The sequence below is a fragment of the Caretta caretta genome, chromosome 1 (genome assembly GCF_965140235.1).
Source record: "Caretta caretta isolate rCarCar2 chromosome 1, rCarCar1.hap1, whole genome shotgun sequence".
NCBI classification, from domain to species: domain Eukaryota; kingdom Metazoa; phylum Chordata; order Testudines; family Cheloniidae; genus Caretta; species Caretta caretta.
The window spans coordinates 202,387,825-202,409,317 of NC_134206.1; the positions used below are offsets into that span (position 1 = coordinate 202,387,825).

General features: G+C 42.9%; 1 protein-coding gene across 3 annotated transcripts in view; it reads right to left on the reverse strand.

Annotated features, from left to right (window-relative positions):
- The window catches only part of ZBTB20 (zinc finger and BTB domain containing 20), a 626,421-nt gene that overhangs the window by 220,192 nt on the left and 384,736 nt on the right, over positions 1-21,493 (reverse strand). The gene's annotated exons all lie outside the window — the stretch shown is intronic.

Genomic DNA, 21,493 nt, shown 5'->3' on the forward strand with positions numbered 1-21,493 from the left:
AATCTTAGCTTTCCTTGAAAAACAATGTTTCTAGCCCACCCAACTGTAAAGAAAACTCTGAAAAATGTGCCCCAGAGCTAAACCTAGCATCCTGAAAAACACTCCCATCTCTCAATAAAACAAGTTCTGATCACCAAGTCTCTTTGGGAGCAGCCACATCTGCCTGCAAATTCACTGCAGGGTCAGTATCTAGCACTTTGCTTTATACAGTTCTTTCAGATCATTTTAATCTGAAAAGGGCTATATAAAGGTGTATTCTATTCTATTCCTGACTTTCAAGACTTCATGGCTCTATCCCCACCTTTACCTCTGTTCTCATATCCTACTACTCCCTCTCCCACATCCTATATTAGATTATACACTCATTGGACTAAGGACCTAATATTGCTTCATATCTGGAGAGCATCATGTGCCCATGGTGCTATTTAAACAAAAAACAATTATTATTACTTGGAAACTATGGAACTGAGTGCCACAACATATTATTTAGGCCAAGAATTTATTAGGATTAAAAATAGGATTAGGTATTTATATGGAGACTGAGAACATCCACAGTTATAGTATATAGGATAATAAATAATAGTAAAAAAATAAAATAATAATAATAAAGATTGTGTTCCACAGTATAAACCAACCACTAGCTATTAGGGTTAGGAAAATATTTTCCCTACAGGTGGGTTATTCTATCATTAGGCTACTTGCACCTTGCTGTGAGGTATAGATCATTGGCTACTGTCAGAGACAGGACACTGGATGAGATGAGGTGCGCAGATGAAAGGCACTATAGAAGTATGCTCATTATTATTTAATACCTATATTACAGCAGTGCCCAGAGGCCCCAGAGAGGATCAGGACCCCATTGTGCTACATATTGTACAAACACATATTAAGGCATGGTCCCTGCGTTTAGCCTATAAAAAGACAAGTTACATGTGATGAGTAGAGAGGCAAATGACAACAAAATGCACACACATTTGCAATTTCCCCTCTTTTTTTCTTATATATAGATAAAAAAAGTGCCAACTACTCCCATTTTTCCCTAAATCCAGTTATTAATTGGCAGGGTTTTTTTAATAGTTGTCACAAAAGAGGTAGGTCTTAAGGAGAGATCTGAAGAAGGAGAGGGAGCTTCCCTTAGTCAGTTCAGGGAGAGTGTTCGATGTGTAAGAGGCAGCATGGGAGAAGGCACCAAGATGTTTGTGTAAAAAGCTGACAAATGGGTGGCCATCACTGGAAGAACTGGGGTAGCAGCACAGTAAGAGACAAAAGCAGCCAGATAGGGAGGGATAGAGTTGTGAAGGGCCTTTAGGCACAGTCGAAAACCATAACATTCCAGACTTCAAAAGATCCATACACAAAGCTGGAACATAAGAACGGCCACACTGGGTCAGACTAATGGTCTATCCAGCCCCGTATCTTGTCTTCCAACAGTGGCGGGTGCTCGATACTTCAGGGAGAATGAACAGATCAGGGTAATTATCAAGTGATTGTCCCCTATCAGCCAGTCCCAGCTTCTGACACTTAGAGGTTTATGGAAACACTGAGCATTGGGTTGCATCCCTGACCATCTTGGCTAAAAGCCATTGATGGAGCTGTCCTCCATGAACTTATCTAATTCTTTCCTGAATTCAGCCATACTTTTGGCCTTCACAACATCCACCGGCAAGGAGTTCCACAGGCTGACTGTGCACTGTGTGAAGAAGTATTTCCTTATGTTTCTTTTAAACCTGCTATTAATTTCACTGGCTGATCCTGGTTCTTGTGTTATGTGAAAGGGTAAATAACATTTCCCTATTCACCTCCTCACCATACATGATTTTATAGACCTCCATCATATCCCCTCTTAATCATCTCTTTTCTAAACTGAACAGTCCCAGTATAATCTCTCTTCATATGGAAGCTGTTCCATACCCTTAATCATTTTAGTTGCCCTTCTCTGTACCTTTTCCAATTTTAATATATTCTTTTTGCGATGAGGCAACCAGAACTGCATACAGTATTCAAGGTGTAGGCATATCATGGATTTATATAGTAGCATTATGACCTTTTCTGGCCTATTATCTATCCCTTTCCTAATGGTTCCTAACATTCCATTAGCTTTTTTGACTGCCGCTGCATGTTGAGCGAATGTATTCAGAGAACTATCCACAATGACGCCAAGATCTCTTTCTTCAGAGGTAACAGCTAATTTAGACCCTATCATTTTGTATGTCTAGTTGGGATTATGTTTTCCAATGTGCATTACTTTGCACTTATCAACATTGAATTTCATCTGCCATTTTGTTGCTCAGCCACCCAGTTTTGTGAGATCTCTTTGTAACACTTTTCAGTCAGCTTTGGACTTAACTATCCTGAGTAATTTTGTATCGTCTGCAAACTTTGGTGAAGGACCTTGTCAAAGGCCTTCTGAAAGTTCAACTACATTATATCACCTGGATCACCCTTTTCTACATGCTTGTTGACCCCCTGAAAGAATTCTAATAGACAGGTGAAGCTGATTTCCCTTTAGAGAAGCCATGTTAACTCTTCCCCAACATATTGCGTTCATCTTTGTGTGTGATAATTCTGTTCTTTACTATAGTTTCAACCAATTTGCCTAGTACTGAAGTTAGGCTTACCAGTCTGTAATTGCCAGGATCATCTCTGGAGCCTTTTTTAAAAATCGGCATTAAATTGGCTATCGTCCAGTCATCTGGTACAGAGGCTGACTGAAGCGATAGGTTACATACCACAGTTAAAAGAAAAGGAGGACTTGTGGCAGCTTAGAGACTAACAAATGTATTTGAACATAAGCTTTCGTGAGCTACATGATGCATGCATCCGATGAAGTGAGCTGTAGCTCACGAAAGTTTATGCTCAAATAAATTTGTTTGTCTCTAAGGTGCCACAAGTCCTCATTTTCTTTTTGGGGATACAGACTAACACGGCTGCTACTCTGAAACATACCACAGTTAGTAGTTCTGCAGTTTCATATTTGAGTTCCTTCAGCATTCTTGCATGAACACCGTTTGGTTCTGTGATTTATTACAATTTAATTTACCAGTTTATTCCAAATCCTCATCTACTGACATCTCAATCTGGGACAGTGCCTCAAATCTGTCACCTAAAAAGGATGGTTTAGGGGTAGGAAACTCCCTCGCATCCTCTTCAGTTAAGACAGAAGCAAAGAATTCATTTAGCTTCTCTGCATTGGCCTTGTCTTCCTTGAGTGCTCCTTTAGTAACTCTGTCCTTCAGTGGCCCCACTGATTGTTTGGCAGGATTCCTCATTCCGCTGTACTTTAAAAAAAATTGTTGCTGTTACTTTGTGTGTCTTTTGGTATTTGCTCTTCAAATTCTTTTTTGGCCTGCCTGATTATACTTTTACACTTGACTTGCAAGAGTTCATGCTCCTATTTTCCTCAGTAGGATTTTACTTCCAATTTTTAAAAGAATTTTTTTGTCTCCAACTGCCTCTTTTACTCTTTTGTTTAACCATGGTGGCTTTTTTTTGGTCCTCTTCCTTTTTTTTTAATTTGTGATATACATTTAGTTTTAGCCTCTATTATGGTGTTTTTAAAAGCTTCCAGCAGCTTGCACGCATTTCACTCTTGCGATTGTTGCTTTTAATTTCCATTTAACTAGCTTCCTCATTTTTGTGTAGTTCCCCTTTTTGAAGTTAAATGCTGCTGTGATGGGCTTTTTTGGTATTTTCCCACATAGAAGGATGTTACATTTAATTACATTATGGTTGTTATTACTGAGCAGTTCAACTATATTCACCTCTTGGACCAGATCCAAAGACTAGCGGCTCTAAGAAGCAGTCATTAATGGTATCTAGAAATTTTGTCTCTGCATGCTGTCCCGAGGTGACATGTACCCAGTGAATATGGGGATAGTTAAAATCTCCCATTATTATTGGGTTTTCTGTTTTTTAGCCTCCCTAATCTTCTTGAGCATTTCACTATCACCATCCTGGTTAGGTACATTCTTATTACTACACTCTTATTCTTCAAACATGGAATTTCTATTCACAGACATTCTATGATACAGTTTGATCAATTAAAGATTTTTACTGTATTTGTATATATGTTTTCGTTCACAAATAGTACCATTCCTCCACCAGAACGACCTTCTCTGTCATTCCTGTATATTTTGTACCCTAATATGACCATGTCCCATCGATGATCATTGTTCCACCAAGTTTCTGTGATGCCTATTATGACCAATATCTTCATTTATTACCAAGCACTCAAGTTCATCCATCTTAGTACTTAGACTTCTAGCATTTGTATACAAGCACTTATAAAATTTGTCAGTATTTAGCTGTCTGCCTTCATGTGATGTAACTGAATTGGACTCTTTTTTTGTTTGACTGTTTCTCAGTTCCTAGCCATACTATATCAACTTCTATTTTCTCCTCTTTACTAGGATATAGAGTATCCCCTTTAATAAATCCTCCCCTATAGCACGTCTGTCTGAACCGTGCGCTGCTACATGCCTGTCAGCTTTCCCCCAGCCCTTAGTTTAAAAACTCTTCTACAACATTTTTAATTTTACATGCCAGAAACCTGGTTCTGTTTTGGTTTAGATGGAGTTCATCCTTCCTGCATAGGCTCCTCCTTTCCCAAAAGGTTCCCCAGTTCTTAATAAACCTAAATCCTTCCTCTGAATACCATTGTCTTATCCACGCATTAAGACTCTGCGGCTCTCCCTGTCTAATTGGCCCTATACATACATACATACTATTTCCCCTTGTTTATTCCTCCCCCCTCCCCCCCCACAGTTCCTCAGACGTTCTTGTTAACTCCTGGAAATGTGCTGGAAATGGCCCACCTTGATTATCACTTCAAAAGGTTTTCTCTCCCCCGACCCCACTCTCCTGCTGGTAATAGCTCATGTTAAGTGATCACTCTCCTTACAATGTGTATGATAAACACCCATTTTTTCATGGTCTGTGTGTATATAAATCTCCTCACTGTATTTTCCACTTTATGCATCCGATGAAGTGAGCTGTAGCTCATGAAAGCTTATGCTCAAATAAATTGGTTAGTCGCTAAGGTGCCACAAGTACTCCTTTTCTTTTTGTGAATACAGACTAACACGGCTGCTACTCTGAAACCATACATAGAACTGGAAGCATTTCAGAGAATGCTATCATGGAGGTCCTGGACTTTAATCTCTTTTGTAGCAGCCTAAATTTGGCCTCCAACATCTCCCTCCTTATCACTGGTACCTTCATGTACCAGGACCACCGGCTCCACCCCAGCACTGCACATAGGTCTATCTACATGTCTGAAGAGGCACACAACCTTTGCACCTAGCAGGCAATTTACCATGCATTCTCCCAGCCATCACAAACCCAACTATCTATATTTCTAATAATCGAATCCCACATTACTATTACTTTTCTCTTCCAAATAACTTGGATCCCCTAACCATGAGCAGTATCCTCAGTGCGAGAGGATACCATGACATCATCTGGAAGGAAGATCCCAACTATGGGATTGTTTCACTTCACTCCAGCTTGATGTTCTCCATCCTCAAGACTTTCTTCCTCCTCAACTGCACAGAGGAGCAGTTTATTATGCCCCTGAAAGTCTCCTCTGTGTACCTCTCTGTCTTCCTTAGTTCCTTTGGTTCAGCAAGTCTGGTCTCAAGAGCCTGTACTCGGTCTCTGAGGGCCGTAAGTTGCTTGCACAGAAATGCACACATATGCCATCAGCCCATGTCATAAATATAAAGGGAAGGGTAAACCCCTTTGAAATCCCTCCTGGCCAGGGGAAAGCTCCTCTCACCTGTAAAGGGTTAAGAAGCTAAAGGTAACCTCGCTGGCACCTGACCAGAATGACCAATGAGGAGACAAGATACTTTCAAAAGCTGGGAGGAGGGAGACAAACAAAGGGTTTGTGTCTGTCTGTGTGCTGCTCTTGCCAGAGACAGAACAGGAATGGAGTCTTAGAACTTTTAGTAAGTAATCTAGCTAGGTATGTGTTAGATTATGATTTCTTTAAATGGCTGAGAAAAGAATTGTGCTGAATAGAATAACTATTTCTGTCTGTGTACTTTTTTTGTAACTTAAGGTTTTGCCTAGAGGGGTTCTCTATGTTTTGAATCTAATTACCCTGTAAGATATCTACCATCCTGATTTTACAGGGGGGATTTCTTTATTTCTATTTACTTCTATTTTTTATTAAAAGTCTTCTTGTAAAAACTGAATGCTTTTTCATTGTTCTCAGATCCAAGGGTTTGGGTCTGTGGTCACCTATGCAAATTGGTGAGGCTTTTTATCCAACATTTCCCAGGAAAGGGGGGGTGCAAGTGTTGGGAGGATTGTTCATTGTTCTTAAGATCCAAGGGTCTGGGTCTGTAGTCACCTAGGCAACTTGGTGAGGCTTTTTACCAAACCTTGTCCAGGAAGTGGGGTGCAAGGTTTTGGGAAGTATTTTGGGGGGACAGACGCGTCCAAACAGCTCTTCCCCAGTAACCAGTAATTGTTTGGTGGTGGTAGCGGCCATTCCAAGGATAACGGGTGTAATATTTTGTACCTTGGGGAAGTTTTGACCTAAGCTGGTAAAGATAAGCTTAGGAGGTTTTTCATGCAGGTCCCCACATCTGTACCCTAGAGTTCAGAGTGGGGGAGGAACCTTGACATGGTGGCACAGTGGTGGGATTAACCTGAAATCATCTGCGATCCAGTTGAGATTTTTTGAACTAGAAATACAGATTTTAAAAAGGAAATTTTTTTTTCTTTGGAAAGAAAGTCCAGAAAGCAGCTTTGAAACTTTGGCCAAGCAGAGACAAAAGGGGATTATCTTGTGAATTGCAGGTTTTTTTGCCTGGAGGCAGGGTACTTAACTCCTGCAGGGAAATTCACAGTCTTCCAACCCATTGTTTTTTTTTTTTTTCTTTTCTTCCTAAAAGTAAATAGGGGGTGTGTGTTCTACCCATTTGCTTTTTCTTTGGGCTGGGTAAGCAGGTTTCCAAGCAGTTGGAGGTTTTTTGCTTTAATTTGGGCCCAGAGCAGAGACAAGGGAATTGTCTTTTTCTGTAGGCTGACAATCACTATCAGAGAATAGGTATTCTATTGCAGCACAGCAAAATTTTACAGCCAAGTTTTGTTTGTTTATTTCTAAACCTCGGGTGTAAAGTTAGTTAAAAACAGAGAGGTTAGAATGACCAAATCCTCAGCTCGACTACAGCTGGAATTAGCCAAATTTCAGGCTGAGGAAAGACAAAGGGAACATGAAAGACAGATAGAACTCATGCGGCTGAAGAAGGAACAAGAAAGGGAGGCAGCGAGAGAAGCAGAACAACACCAAGCGGCTGCTCACAGGAGAGCTATGGAAGCAAGGGACAAAGAACTGGAGGAGAAGGAAAAAGAGAGGAAGTATGTGGAGGAGATGGAGAAGATAAAGGCCCAGCAGAATATACCAACAAACCCTAGCAATCCTTCTCCAGGTACCACTTCCCATCCCAGAAAGTTCCCCACCTACAAGGCAGGTGATGATACTGAGGCCTTCTTAGAAAACTTCGAAAGGGCCTGCCTTGGGTACAACATCTCTACTGACCAATACATGGTAGAGCTGAGGCCGCAGCTCAGTGGACCCTTAGCTGAGGTGGCAGCTGAAATGCCTAAAGAACACATGAACAAGTATGAACTGTTTAAATCCAAGGCAAGAGTCAGAATGGGGATAACACCCGAGCAGTCTCGTCGGAGGTTCAGAGCCCTAAGGTGGAAACCAGACGTGTCATTTACCCGACATGCCTACCACATTGTGAAACATTGGGATGCCTGGATATCAGGAGCAAGTGTTGAATCTCCAGTAAATTTGCCCTTCCTAATGCAAATGGAACAATTCTTAGAGGGTGTTCCTGAGGAAATAGAAAGATACATCCTAGATGGGAAACCCAAAACTGTAATTGAGGCAGGAGAGATTGGAGCCAGATGGGTGGAGGTGGCAGAGAAGAAGAAAACTGGTCGCAGTTGGAGCGGAGACCAGAAGGGACCACCCCAGACCACACCTTATTACCGGGGGCCGCCCAAAGCCCCACCTACCTCCCAAAGAACCCTCCAGACCCCTTATCGTCCCACCACCCCGTTCTCCAGCAACCCTCCTCGCCCCAGTGACCCGTCAGCTGGACGATGTTTTAAGTGTAACGAGCTGGGGCATGTAAAGGCCAACTGCCCCAAGAACCCCAACAGATTACAGTTCATTGCACCGGAATCACACCAGAGGTCCACAGGCCCAGATACCTCCCAGATACCCTTGGAGCGGAGGGAAACTGTGAGTGTGGGTGGGAAGAAGGTCACCGCGTGGAGGGACACCGGAGCACAAGTGTCAGCTATCCATGCTTCCTTAGTGGACCCCAATTTAATCAACCCAGAGATCCAAGTGACGATTCAACCCTTCAAGTCCAACTCTTTCAATTTGCCTACAGCCAAGTTACCTGTCCAGTACAAGGGCTGGTCAGGACTGTGGACTTTTGCAGTCTATGATGATTATCCCATCCCCATGCTGTTGGGGGAGGACTTGGCCAATCATGTGAAGCAGGCCAAGAGGGTGGGAATGGTCACCCGCAGCCAGGCTAAACAAGCCGTGAGGCCTAGCTCTGTTCCGGAAACTTCTATCAGGACCCAGTCAGAGGTGATGGACCCGGACCCCAGGCCAATGTCTGCAACAGCAGTAGTGGATCCAGTCCCAGAGACCCAGACGGAACCAGTCCTAGAACCGGAACCAGCCGAACAACCAACACCAGACCCCGTGTCAGCACTGAATCCAGTACTTGCAACCTCAACACCAGAGGGCCCCACCGAACCTGAACTGGCAGCAGCCGATAACCCTACACAAGAGGCTCAGCCGGAGCCTGAATCCCAACATAGCGCACCAGCGGAGAGCGGTTCACAGTCAACAGAAACAGCTCCATCCCCTATATCGCTTCCAGAGGGACCAAGCCTAGGTCCACAATCCCATGAGGAACTGATGTCTCCAGCATCAAGGGAACAGTTCCAGACCGAACAGGAAGCAGATGAAAGCCTCCAGAGAGCTTGGACGGCGGCACGGAGCAACCCACCGCCTCTCAGCTCTTCTAATCGATCCAGGTTTGTTGTAGAAAGAGGACTTTTATACAAGGAAACTCTTTCTGGTGGACACCAGGAAGACTGGCATCCTCAGAGACAGTTGGTAGTTCCAACTAAATACCGGGCCAAGCTCTTGAGCTTAGCCCATGATCACCCTAGTGGCCATGCTGGGGTGAACAGGACCAAAGACCGTTTGGGGGGGTCATTCCACTGGGAGGGAATGGGCAAGGATGTTTCTACCTATGTCCAGTCTTGTGAGGTGTGCCAAAGAGTGGGAAAACCCCAAGACCAGGTCAAAGCCCCTCTCCAGCCACTCCCCATCATTGAAGTTCCATTTCAGCGAGTAGCTGTGGATATTCTGGGTCCTTTTCCGAAAAAGACACCCAGAGGAAAGCAGTACATACTGACTTTCATGGATTTTGCCACCCGATGGCCGGAAGCAGTAGCTCTGAGCAACACCAGGGCTATAAGTGTGTGCCAGGCACTAGCAGACATTTTTGCCAGGGTAGGTTGGCCCTCCGACATCCTCACCGATGCAGGGACTAATTTCCTGGCAGGAACTATGAAAAACCTTTGGGAAGCTCATGGGGTAAATCACTTGGTTGCCACTCCTTACCACCATCAAACAAATGGCATGGTGGAGAAGTTTAATGGAACTTTGGGGGCCATGATACGTAAATTTGTAAATGAGCACTCCAATGATTGGGACCTAGTGTTGCAGCAGTTGCTCTTTGCCTACAGAACTGTACCACATCCCAGTTTAGGGTTTTCCCCATTTGAACTTGTATATGGCCGTGAGGTTAAGGGGCCATTGCAGTTGGTGAAGCAGCAATGGGAGGGATTTACACCTTCTCCAGGAACTAACATTCTGGACTTTGTAACCAACCTACAAAACACCCTCCGAACCTCTTTAGCCCTTGCTAGAGAAAACTTACAGGATGCTCAAAAAGAGCAAAAAGCCTGGTATGATAAACATGCCAGAGAGCGTTCCTTCAAAGTAGGAGACCAGGTCATGGTCTTAAAGGCGCTCCAGGCCCATAAAATGGAAGCATCGTGGGAAGGGCCATTCACGGTCCAGGAGCGCCTGGGAGCTGTTAATTATCTCATAGCATTCCCCACCTCCAACCGAAAGCCTAAGGTGTACCATATTAATTCTCTAAAGCCCTTTTATTCCAGAGAATTAAAGGTTTGTCAGTTTACAGCCCAGGGAGAAGACGACGCTGAGTGGCCTGAAGGTGTTTACTACGAAGGGAAATGTGCTGGTGGTGTGGAAGAGGTGAACCTCTCCATGACCCTTGGGCGTATGCAGCGACAGCAGATCCAGGAGCTGTGCACTAGCTACGCGCCAACGTTCTCAGCCACCCCAGGACTGACTGAACGGGCATACCACTCCATTGACACAGGTAATGCTCACCCAATTAGGGTCCAACCTTACCGGGTGTCTCCTCAAGCTAAAACTGCTATAGAACGGGAGATCCAGGATATGTTACAGATGGGGGTAATCCGCCCCTCTGAAAGTGCATGGGCATCTCCAGTGGTTCTAGTTCCCAAACCAGATGGGGAAATACGTTTTTGCGTGGACTACCGTAAGCTAAATGCTGTAACTCGCCCAGACAACTATCCAATGCCACGCACAGATGAACTATTAGAGAAACTGGGACGGGCCCAGTTCATCTCTACCTTGGACTTAACCAAGGGGTACTGGCAGGTACCGCTAGACGAATCTGCCAAGGAAAGGTCAGCCTTCATCACACATCTCGGGCTGTATGAATTTAATGTACTCCCTTTCGGGCTGCGAAATGCACCCACCACTTTCCAAAGACTTGTAGATGGTCTCCTAGCGGGATTAGGAGAATATGCAGTCGCCTACCTTGACGATGTGGCCATATTTTCGGATTCCTGGGCAGACCACCTGGAACATCTACAAAAAGTCCTTGAGCGCATAAGGGAGGCAGGACTAACTGTTAAGGCTAAGAAGTGTCAAATAGGCCTAAACAGAGTGACTTACCTTGGACACCAGGTGGGTCAAGGAACTATCAGCCCCCTACAGGCCAAAGTGGATGCTATCCAAAAGTGGCCTGTCCCAAAGTCAAAGAAACAGGTTCAATCCTTCTTAGGCTTGGCCGGTTATTACAGACGATTTGTACCGCACTACAGCCAAATCGCTGCCCCACTGACAGACCTAACCAAAAAGAAACAGCCAAATGCTGTTCAGTGGACCGGAAAGTGTCAGAAGGCCTTTAACAAGCTTAAAGCGACACTCATGTCTGACCCTGTACTAAGGGCCCCAGACTTTGACAAACCGTTCCTAGTAACCACAGATGCGTCCGAGCGTGGTGTGGGAGCAGTTTTAATGCAGAAAGGACCTGATCAAGAATTCCACCCTGTAGTGTTTCTCAGCAAAAAACTGTCTGAGAGGGAAAGCAACTGGTCAGTCACTGAAAAAGAATGTTATGCCATTGTCTACGCTCTGGAAAAGCTACGCCCATATGTTTGGGGACGGCGTTTCCACCTGCAAACCGACCATGCTGCACTGAAGTGGCTTCACACCGTCAAAGAAACTAACAAAAAACTTCTTCGGTGGAGTTTAGCTCTCCAAGATTTTGATTTCGACATCCAACACATCTCAGGAGCTTCTAACAAAGTGGCTGATGCACTCTCCCGTGAAAGTTTCCCAGAATCAACTAGTTAAAATCGTCCTTGAGATGTGGAAAATATTGTTAGTCTTTATGTACTTGGTAGTATATTTAGAGATGCATGTGTCTTATTAACTCTGTTTTCCTAGAGCTCCAGGAAGAAATCCCAGCCAGTGTTTCACCCTAGCTGAGATTTGGGGGGCGTGTCATAAATATAAAGGGAAGGGTAAACCCCTTTGAAATCCCTCCTGGCCAGGGGAAAGCTCCTCTCACCTGTAAAGGGTTAAGAAGCTAAAGGTAACCTCGCTGGCACCTGACCAGAATGACCAATGAGGAGACAAGATACTTTCAAAAGCTGGGAGGAGGGAGACAAACAAAGGGTTTGTGTCTGTCTGTGTGCTGCTCTTGCCAGAGACAGAACAGGAATGGAGTCTTAGAACTTTTAGTAAGTAATCTAGCTAGGTATGTGTTAGATTATGATTTCTTTAAATGGCTGAGAAAAGAATTGTGCTGAATAGAATAACTATTTCTGTCTGTATATCTTTTTTGTAACTTAAGGTTTTGCCTAGAGGGGTTCTCTATGTTTTGAATCTAATTACCCTGTAAGATATCTACCATCCTGATTTTACAGGGGGGATTTCTTTATTTCTATTTACTTCTATTTTTTATTAAAAGTCTTCTTGTAAAAACTGAATGCTTTTTCATTGTTCTCAGATCCAAGGGTTTGGGTCTGTGGTCACCTATGCAAATTGGTGAGGCTTTTTATCCAACATTTCCCAGGAAAGGGGGGGTGCAAGTGTTGGGAGGATTGTTCATTGTTCTTAAGATCCAAGGGTCTGGGTCTGTAGTCACCTAGGCAACTTGGTGAGGCTTTTTACCAAACCTTGTCCAGGAAGTGGGGTGCAAGGTTTTGGGAAGTATTTTGGGGGGACAGACGCGTCCAAACAGCTCTTCCCCAGTAACCAGTAATTGTTTGGTGGTGGTAGCGGCCATTCCAAGGATAACGGGTGTAATATTTTGTACCTTGGGGAAGTTTTGACCTAAGCTGGTAAAGATAAGCTTAGGAGGTTTTTCATGCAGGTCCCCACATCTGTACCCTAGAGTTCAGAGTGGGGGAGGAACCTTGACAGCCCACAAAGCAAGTAATCGTACATTCTGCATTGAGTGCAATAAACTTTATAGACCCCACTCCGCTGCTGGACCTCTGCCTGTATTCTTTTTACTATTGAAGGGGTTTTTGTTTGTTTTATTTTTTTGGAAGGGGGATGTTTATTGGCCTAGGTTTAGCACAAGCTTGCTAGGCATATTTGGCTCTCACGTTTCCTCACAAAACTCCTGTTTGCTGCTCTTGTTTGTTAGCTTGTCTGGTCACTTAGGCGCTGACTTTTTAAACCCTGCTCTCCCTGAGTTAGCCCCACCCCCTTGTCAAGGAATCCTAAAAGGATTAGGGATCAAACGATAGCAGACTAGAGCCTAGTTAGGCAGCTCTCAGCTTACCTCGCAGGCTATCACAATAGCAGATTCTTCACCATAATGAAATATGCAAAACTAGAGCAGACGCTTACCAAATCAGTGACCACAATCTAGAGGTGAAAACTTACAGGTACAAACCACAATCTGAAATCAGAGAGAAGAGACTGTTCAGCTACTGAGACAAAAGAAAGATGGACACAAAGGGAGACTTTCTACTCCAAAGTCCTTAATGGGAGGAAGCGTGAGAAAGATATTTCCTCCAATTATCAGGAATCATAAAAGATAAGTTCTCATCAGAAAGCAATGAGGCAAAACAGTGCCCAAGCCTGGGAGACAGGAGAGAGATGGCAAAGGTGGCATTATGCTCCCAGATCAGGAATGAGCACTAATGTAAAGGGACACAAGGAATCAAACCCCAAGCACAGTGTGTTACCCTGGGTCATAACTATCCTCTTGGGGGTGGGTGGCTGACTGACTTTTTCTTTTACTTTAGCAGTACCTGTATAGCTTGTCATGCCAATGAATCCCCCTGGAATGGAAATGAATTGAACTGAAACAGAGGGAGGCAGAGGGGGAATGAAAAAATAAAGGTGATGTAGCCAGAGTGAGGGACAGGGATGATGATCTTATTCCTTTACACAAACAATAATTGCCTCTGTAATCAGAAAGGAAATGAGAAGAAGACAAAAACCTATTTTTACTTGATGCTGCGATGAAAATATTAATTATCTTCTAGTAACAGTTTTTCCTTTAGAAGCAATCTTTTTAAACTGGCCACGGATATTAATTATAATTTGCTTGTCAAACCTACACCTCTGAAATACTTTGTGTTATGAAAAAAAGCATTAAAAATAACCTCAGCCTGTGCCTTCAGGTCTAACACATGAGCAATCTGACTGAAGGCAGCAGGCCTACTCATAGAAAGGCTATGGGATCGGGCCCCGTATTAGCAGTAAAAGCTGCCCTTCTTTCTTCAGTCTTCTTATTGCTAAAAGATATAAAAATCCCAACAATCTCCTATTTTCATTATAAGATTTGGCAACTTTTTCATATTTATTTAGACTGCAAGATATAATTTGAATGTGGGGGTCTGTTTCTCCCTCCCTCTCTAAGAAAAAGAATAACTTATTTGTACTCTGAATAAGTATTTGTTATTAGTGGATCAGACATGGATAAGATATATTATTACAACCATGTTTGTTAGGTATGATTTACATTGTTTGAATGCATATCATCTTATGCTGTCTTTAATTTTATTATACTTGGGGGGGGGTTGTTTGGTTTTATGCATTTAGTCACAGTTGGTTGTGTTTTGAACTTTGACAAAAATTAATACAAAGGAAATTAAAAAAAGAAAAAGAAAATATTTTCAAAATGATGTGGAAATCAAATCTATCCCTCAGTAATTTGATTTGCAGGAAATGGAGAGCAAAGCATTACAAACAGAATGCCTTGAAGTGCATCATAATTACTTACATGTGCAAATACATTGTCTAGGTTTAAGCACATAGTTAATAACAATAGCAGTAATAATTCTATGCCCTTATACAATTTCATCCAACGATCTCAAGGCTCTATGCAAACATTCATTAATTAAGCCCCACCATTACATGATGAGCTACTTGTAAGTATTATCCTCCTTTGCCAGATGGAGAAACTGAGGTGCACCAGGCCAAAGGTCAAGAACATACTAAGAGTTAGTGTGTCAGAACAGAGAACAGAAGTTATGGGGTGAGGAGAGTTCCAAGTCCAAATCGGCCAGAGCAGCAGAAAGCTGGAGCTGAATCTGACCTTCCCAGCATTTGGGGTCACTGAGTTGATAGGCCAAGCTGAGCAGTTTTGATCTGCGCTTTCCCAAAGTTTGGGGGTTGAGATGGGGTTTGGATCAGAACCATGGCTAGTCCTAAGTAGAACTGGACCAATTTTTTGTTTCAAAACTCAAAGGCTGGTGAAACTTCCCTGGTTTGGGATTTCATTATCAACGGGAATACTTCTTAGATCAGGTTTACAGAGGATCACAAACCTTATGAGCAAATCTGGGTCCAGTGTCAAATGAATATAGCAAAAAGTTATAGATTTGCATAAAGACTATGTGAAATTCAGTGGCTTCAACCTGGAGTGGGGGGGAGGAAACAACTTTGGTGGTTTCAATTGAGTTTAACTTTTTTTAGTTTTGTCTGAACCTGAAACTCACAGCAAACCCCAGGAGGTGTGAATAAAAACCAAGAATGTTTTGCACGATTCCCTCTAGTGTAAAAATGCTGAGATTTACACAGCTCCAGTGCTGACTTCCAGTCCCCTGCTCTCACCACTAGGCTATATTCCCTCCCTTCCAGAGCCAAGAGTTGAACCCCAAAGTCTTGGCTTCTTGGCCCTTTGCTACCCACTATCTTGCACTCCCCTCTCTAACTATCTTTAGTACATACTTACCTGCTTCACCAGATGACCATGATCCACGATTGCCAAGTTATCTTTGCTCTCTCATTTAGCCTGCCATAAAGTTTATGCTCTTAAGTGCCGCCTACTGAAGTGATAATAAGTGTACTAGTAAAATTACCTGCCCAATTTGACATGCAATTTGACAGTTCTTGGTGCATAGACATCACCATGTCATATTTAAAATTTAGCCCAAAGATTTTTGAACCATGTAGTTGAAGTAAAAACATTTCTCTGTGTATTTTGCTTACCTGTTATGTTTTACACGAATGGAAACACTGGATATTATTTACTGGCCTGGCAGACAGAAAAAGCTATGCTTCAAACATCACTCCAAGGCGTCACAAACATCAACACTCTAATTATGTTTCAGGACTCCCCAAAGTAATCTCTAACTGTGCTTATAGGCTCTGAGGTCACCCTGACAAACTGGGACAATGTTGGCAATCTCAGGATAGGTGTTCAGAAGCAATCCTACTCAGGAGGAAATGCTATCATGCGACAAGTAGAATTAATACTGCATTTCCAAATTCTGGGACCATACCCAGTCAAGAGATTTCAGGAAACAACAGCACTGTCTACATAAGGCCATCACAGTCAGAGCCTGTCCCATGCACAATTCTACACCATGGAATTTCTGGGCCACAATCATCCCTGGTGTAACTTCATTGCAGTCAATGGATTTTGTCCCAATGACTTTTTTTTTCTTTTAAAATCTCTAAAGCGCCTCTTCAACACCATCCCAAAGGAAGTAAAAACTGCACTGTTTTTACACGTGCAGCTGTTCCTCGAAATCATGACCACTTTCTTATAGTGCAAAGCTCAACAATCAGCTCCATTCATCCCCCTTAGTGAACTGAGAAACAATACAGATGTTAGGTCAAGCTTGACAGCTGCTGGCATGTCCTCTGCCTTTCCACAGGCCTTCAAATGCTAGCAGGCAGTAGCTGCAGTCCACAGAATATCTTGAACTATGGACTCTACTAAAGAAGGAAAAGAGAAATTGTGATAACTCAGAAACTGCTTTAAAGTTCTGCCAAGAACATCAGAACCTTTCACCAATTTTAAAATTTAACTTAGGATGGTGGTGGAGGTGGTGGTTGGGCAAGTGGAGAGTAAAAGGTTCTGAAATTCACTTTTGGAAAAATAAAATAATCCACCACCTCAAAACAGAAACACATATTTGTGTAGGGCCTAAAAAAAAATACTGTTATCTTGTCTTCTGAATCAACAGTAGAAAAAGAAAGAAAGTCTTATAAGGAAGGTTTTTTTAAAAATGTCATAGAATCATAGAAGATTAGGGTTGGAAGAGACCTCAGGAGGTCATCTAGTCATCATGTGACTGTTAAGCACCATTAGAAAAAGTGAGATCAGGGAGCAATCAGTCTTCACCACATTTAAAAGGGCCATGCAGTGAGGCTGAGAAACCTCACAACAGCACAAAAAAGGTTAAAGAGAGTCCATGGGCCCAGCTAGCCCTGCCCCGCTATTCCTGCAGCCAGTGCCAGGCCTGGAGGGGGAAGAAAACGGGAGAACCTGGCTCATTTCAGGGCTGACTGGTGAAGAGGCAGGAGACACCTCTGCCCCTCTACATGAGGGGAGCATCACTAGGAGGCTGACAGCCGGGCCAGCCACCAGGGAGAAGCACCAAGTCCCTGATTGAGGGAGACTGCTGAGGAGACCAAGGAACACCCAGGAGTGAGTGAACTGTGTGACTAAACCACAGAGACATTATGGAGTTAAGATCCTGCAATATTACATCTGCTCCCACCAAGAGGGATGTCAGACTGGGGCCGGATGCCACAAAGAGTCCACCAGGCGGTGTCACTCGAGTAGGGCCACTGCAGACCTTTTGGACTACAGAGGCCATGCCCCAAACTGAAGAAACAGAGGCAGGAAGTAGCCCAGGGCAGCGGACTTAGATTCTCTGCTGGGAGGATCCTGCCAGTGTTGCTTCACACAGGGCTCTGGGCCGGGACGTGGAGAAGAAAGAGGGCCTGGATCCCCCTACTATTCCTCTTTAAGAAGTGAGGCACTTCTGCCAGGGAAGCAAGCTGCCAGATGTCAGGTGCACCAATTACTAGGCAGCCCAGCCTTTCGAGCACCCTCTTACAGGCTACAAACCTGCTAGTGAATGTCATTTTATTTTGAGGTTTCTTAGGGGTCTCTATAAACAATAGAGAATGCGAAAAAAAGAAACAAAACTGTCTGAACTTTTCATTGTCTATTTCTTTAGGAAAATTGATAAAAAATTAACCACACATGCACACATAGAACTGAAAACTACTAGACATCATCCTGTCCTTTCAGTTATGTTCCATGCACAAAGTCCCAATGGCATGTTTTGCAAGTCATCTAACTAGTATATGACTGCCAAGGCATTTTCCAGGATTCCTTCTGAGGATGAATATTACAGCCCGTGGTCACTGAATCAGGCCTGCTTGCTGAGCTCTGCACAGCTCCATGATATGGAACATCATAGAGGCCCCAATAAGGCACATTACTTATGCATGTGTTTAACATTAAGCATGTTCGCAGGTGATTTCCTGAATCAGAACCAGGATTGGCTTTGCTGTTATCTTCCAACGTACCTTTGCATTTTAAGTTCTGTTCAACACTTTTACCATTAGCTTTCCTTTCATTTAGGAATTAAATTTCCTTACCTGTGTTACGTATATGACTGTAGATACTTCAAAGTCAAGGAGTGCTACAGACCTAATTTACTTTCCCCCTCATTTAAGCTGTTTATTTTCTGCCCTTCACTCACCTTGGAAAGAGGAACTAGACTAGCCAGTTTCTCTTTCCAGCCCTCACGCACAAGCACCAAGTGGCAGCACTACAGGGGAATGTTTAAATCCAAAGACAAACTGTTTTCATTGTATTTTTAGAAAATCATGAAAACATTTATATTTCTATGTGTTTTGTAAACCCCTTTACCCCTTGAAAAAACTCCCACACAAAACATGTATTTTGGCCCTAAACTGCACAACATTTGCTCCAATTCTGATCCCATTGATATCAAAGGCAAAACTCCAATTGACTTCAATAGGAACAGAAGCAGACCCGGTGTCCCTTTAATCCTTCAGAAGTTGGAGTGGGGCTTAGGGAGAAATGTTAAAATGTGATTCACAGTTTCATCCATGTAACCTCATTAAAGTCAGTGAAATTGCACAGGTATAAGAGGAGAATTTGGCTCAAAACACATTACCACACAACTGCTGCTGGAAAAAGGCTGTGAACATTCACTGGCTTGAAAGAGTTAAACAATACCACTAATACGAGCCCTGTAAGTGGGACAGTTTTGAATGCGGCAAATGAAATGATTGCAGCTCATGTTGGCACTGGCTTAGTTAAGGTTATGTCAGCATTTCCCTTAATAAACTCTCTTCTGGGGGGTTAATAATCATCCTTTCATATTGCACCAAGCTGAAAACTGTCAAGTAGGTGGAGAACGGAGATACGATTTGATTCTTTTTCTACAAAAATGTATTTCAACTGGATCAGCCAAAAGAAAACCACCAAAAATGTAGAGCTGGTGCAATTTCAGAGGCTTTTTGTGCCAGCCAATTCTGAATTACAGTAATATTTTGCTCTTTGCATTTATAAATTTACATATTTTTATATTGGCAATAAAGACATTATGCAATCAAAATCATCTGAAAAATAAAGAAAACAGATGATTGCTGATAGATCACAGTTTATAAAGGAAAAGAACAGAAGAACACATTAAATTTACCATAAATGAGGGGCTTCATACCACGACAACAATTGCTAATATAATTCATTTGTCATATAAATTATGTCCATGGGGACGTCCCATAAAATTAATTAGGTCAGAGACAGAGGAAAAACAAATCAAAAACTTCTAAGAACTCCAGCAAATAAGAGGTTTTCGATACAGCCACATCCACAAGATCAGTCAAAAGTTCCTCTTCCTTGTCTTGTTCCCGTGAGGCTAACATTGAGAAATATCTCAGGCTCATCAACATGACATAAATTATATTGGTTGCCAGGAAGGTACACAGCAATTTTGAAATTTCAAATTTTGCAAGCAGCACAGTCTTTCAAGTGGATTACATTATAAACTGAATGGAAGAATTTCAGAAATGCAATTCATTAATACACTAGGCGTTAATTTTGTGGAAGTGGTTGGTATGAACAAAGTGACGAACAAAAATAAACCACATGATGTATTCATCACGCAACATGGAACACCCCCCCCCCCAAAACCCAACAATTAGAAAAATTAATCAATGGTGTAATTCCACTGAAGTCAAAACCACTGAATTTTGCCTATCCACAGACTTCAAGGGAGTTAAAACATGACTGAGTTTGCCCCACATATGTATCCCATACCACACTGGCTTATTTTAGTGACAAAACATGTTCTTACTATTTTTTACTTCTGTCAACACAGCAAGCAGCTGCCACTTGACACACCCACAAAAGTTAACCCATAGGCCAAATGTTAGTCTGAACAGCAGGACACAGGTTTTTGAAACGAAGGTGCTTTGGAGAAAAATGGTCAAAGAATTGTTTGAGGATTGATTAGCTCAGAGACTCCCTGACATTAATAAGAGTTGTACAGCTAAAACTCAACCAGGAGCTTAGAGAATTTAGAGGTTAGTTTTTAGAAATGTGCCCATCAAAAACCCTAGTTCTGGACATCCCCGAACTTCAGTGGACCTTATCACTCCTACCACAACTAATCCTACCCACCCATCTGTGAAGTCTGGATCTGAAGTATGTGGGATAGCCCATGTTAGAGTGCAGGCTACAAAGTCCTTCTGTCATAAAATATTTATAATGGCAAATTTCATAAATGAATGGTGCACCTTTCAAGGCATTTGAGTGTCTTGCCTCAGCCTTAGGGAGGCTTCAGAGGACAGTAACCATAACTTGATTTTTTGGTCTGGAGAGCCCAGGATAGCCCAGTCACTGTGCAGCTTTACTGCTCATTGCCCCGTTGTTTTGCAACAGATTAGATATCCCACCAAGGATACATATGGGATGGCTGCACAACACTGGACAATGCTTCAGACCAGGGCCGGCTCTACCGTTTTTGCTTCCCCAAGCAGTGAAAAAACCTGTCGCCGCTGAATTGCCACTGCGGACGGCAGGGGAGAGAAGCTGCCACCGAATTGCCGCCACCCAAGCACCTGCTTGGAACGCTGGTGCCTGGAGCCGGCCCTGCTTCAGACCCACAGGAATTATTCATCTGTCAAGCACAAAGCAATATGGATAAATATAAATACCATGGACCAAATTATGCCCTTGCTCATGTCCTTCCATAAACCTCAGCAGAGCTGTACAGCATGTAAGCAAGCACAGAATTTGGTTCTATATATCAAGTTACCTATAATTTCTAGCGCTATTGCTCTTTGGGGGACCCACATACAGGAACATATATACTAAAAGGTGTAAGCACAAAAGAGGCTGAGTTAGCAATCTCTTAACTCAGAATTTGATCAGTTTTTGTAGTTTTAGCTCAGCGCTTTAATGTAATTTAAATGCACTGCAGTCGTCTGCATTACATACATACCTCACTGGGTAACTGGGGGTGTGCATGATGGTCCGAGGACAGGATTTTGTTTTAATTTAATTTTGAATTGATATGGTGAATTCTAGTGCACCAGAAATTGAAGCACTGATTGCACGAGTTGGAACTGGGCATTGTGCAGGCAGACACTATGCAAGATTCCATCACTCAGCTCTGCCAACGCACCTTAGTCCTGACCTGCAGCCTCCCCTGCTATTCAGTCCTGGGCTATTCACACAGTTCTGCGAATGCATCTCAATCAATCCTGTTCTGCAGCACCCCTGGCTACTTCAGTCCTGTTCTTGCCACACAGATCTCCCAACAAAACAGGTTTGTCTTACAACTCCCC